The following is a 2700-nucleotide window of genomic DNA, read 5'->3' on the forward strand; positions in this document are numbered from 1 at the left end:
TCCGCCTCTCCCTCTCCCCATCAGATTCCCCCTTGCCCCCTCTCTGCTTTGATTTGGGCGGATGCCCGAGCGCCACCCTCGCCGCCGTTCACCGTAGCCGCGGCCACCATCACCCATATGCCGCTCCGTCAAGTCCAGGAGCTTCGGCATGGTCCTCCTCTTCTTCCTCGACAACGGATCAGGACCGGGAGGGACCGCCGCCGTCGCAATCTTCCTCCTCTACGGCCACCGCACGACCTCACCGTTAATCTGCAGCACCGGTCCTCCCCGAGCTCACTACCTAGTCCCCACACTCCTGTGGTGAGATCCTGCGCCGAACGCACCCTTCCCTACCCCCTCTAGTCGCCCATAGCCTCCACTTCGCTAGCACCCGCACGCACCACCGCCGACGAGCTCGCCATCGTGGCCTTCGCCACTGTAACATGCGGCTGAGTCTCGCATCGAGCTCTGAGAGCTCGTGCGAGTCCAACGCCACCACCAGCGTGCCCCCTTCCTCCTAGCCCTGTTTCCACTAGCGCCCGAACTCCAGCGCCGTGGAGCTCGTCGTCGGCGCGTCTCCGGTGACCTTTTGGTCATGGGCTCAAGCCCGCCGTGCTCACCGCACCGCGTAGGCTTCGTCTAGCCGCTTGGGTTGCCCGCAAATGCACCCCAGCCCCGATCCCGATGACGAACGAAGTCCGGCGTCCGCCCCTCCGTTGCCGTCGACAAGGAAGTCATTTCCGGCCATCCTTGTGTGAGCCACCACTACCCCGTCGACGCGCCTCGACACGCTCGTCTGTTCGGCCCCAAACAGGCAGCGAACGGAGCCCCGTTGCGCAATCCCCATCTGTGCCCAAACCCCGCCGTCGCCTCCACTCATCGCCGGCGCAGTTTTGGCCAGCCGCGAGCCCAACCGACCTCACCACGCGATGCGGTGAGCTCTCCTCATTCGAACGCGCCAAGTCTCGCGCCTAAAGACCCCCTGTGGCGCGATTCCGGCGAAGTCCGGTGAGGCCCGCCGCTGTTTTGGTCGCCAGCGGCAAAACCCCGCCGCCGCCGACGTGGCGCACCTGGGGCCCGCCTCTGGGTCACTACCCGTGGGCCCCATGGCCCCAGTTGACCATGTTGACCGTGGTCAACTGTGCTGACTGGGCACACGGTGTCACTGACACGCGGGCCCCACCGCGTAATTAAACTAATTAAAACATTTTGTAATTTAAAGTAATTAGTTAGCCTTGCAATGATTTAGATGGAGCTTCGCGACGAGATAATGCGGAAAAACTTGGAACTCCGGAAAAGAAAGATGAACAAAAGAAATCAAGAACTTTGATGAACCTCCAGAATAAGGAATTAATCCCTTGGACGAAACAATAATAACAAGTATGTTATGCGTATCCTTCATCAATTTAAATTAATGGCAATCCATGGATTTGGCATACCACTTATTCTCATAGAAAAAGGATTGAAAAAATATATAGCGCAAACTTGAGAAAGGTCTCCAACGATCCACCAGTAGGATTGAAACAACGAATGAAGAGAACTCTTGACCGAACCACCGTAAGAATTGAAAAACAAACGAAGTAAAGGAATGAATCACCGGTAAGAATTTGAAAACAAACAAAGATACTTGGGGAAATTTAGATACAAGAGAATGAAGAGATTATGAGCTGATTAGATAATACTTGAATGAAGCACCGGTAAGATTTGGAGAACAATAGCTGAAAGTTGAATATGAATAACTTGAGATGATGGGCTCCGAAGAATCAAAATGAAAAGACTATTGAATTGCTCCGAATGGTTGAAAACAATTCTCACGGTCGAGAAAAATTATGAGAGGATGGCAACAAGTTAGAACCATGAATCTTGAAGAGAATGGAGCAAGATTGAGAGAAAAATCTTCTTCGGTCTTCAAATCTAAGAATGATGACAAGAAACACCACAATGAATTGTTGAGATACTCCGGAATGATGAATTTAAAGGTTGAACCAACGGTGATAAGAATTTAACAGATCTTGGAGAAAGGCATTTGACTGATGATAACTCATTCTTACGTCAAACTATGAAAGATTTGAGAATTGAAGAGTCAGGTAATATCCTGGGAAAGACCTGTGGGTTAGGGCCCACTCAAAAGAAACACCGTTGAACGTCTTAAAAGAGAGATTGCGCCGGTTGAATTAGATGGCTCGAATAAGGTGACAACCAAGAAATAACTTGAATGGAATTAGGAATGGAAACATGAATCTTTGAGATATTTTTAGCACCCCAGAATAGTTTGAATAGTGAGAAGTGGATGATTAATTAAGAGGTACACCGGCATGAGAAAGCATTTGAACCGAGGATAGTTTATGATCGACAAAGCTTGAATTGAAACCACCGGAGAAAAAAAGAATGAATAATAATGAGCTTGAAGCTCTGTTAGAATCTTTCTGATAATCATCGGATAAGGATATTGACGGAAAAGAATGGAGAGACTTCACAACAATAAGATGGATACTTGATTACGACATCTGAGTCCTTGCAGAAAAGGGTGGGAGGGTGGGAAAACAAAGACAACTTGGGACGGAATGAAACAAACACCGTTAAGAAGAACTGATAATTGATCTTGTAGACGTTGCAATGATCGGATCCACTTGAAGAGAAACACGCCGGTTGAAAAGGATTGACATGACAATCTCGATTATCAAGAAGTATTAGTACTCACATAGAAATGTGAGAACAACA

This window comes from Triticum dicoccoides, chromosome 6A (genome assembly GCF_002162155.2).
Source record: "Triticum dicoccoides isolate Atlit2015 ecotype Zavitan chromosome 6A, WEW_v2.0, whole genome shotgun sequence".
NCBI lineage: Eukaryota > Viridiplantae > Streptophyta > Magnoliopsida > Poales > Poaceae > Triticum > Triticum dicoccoides.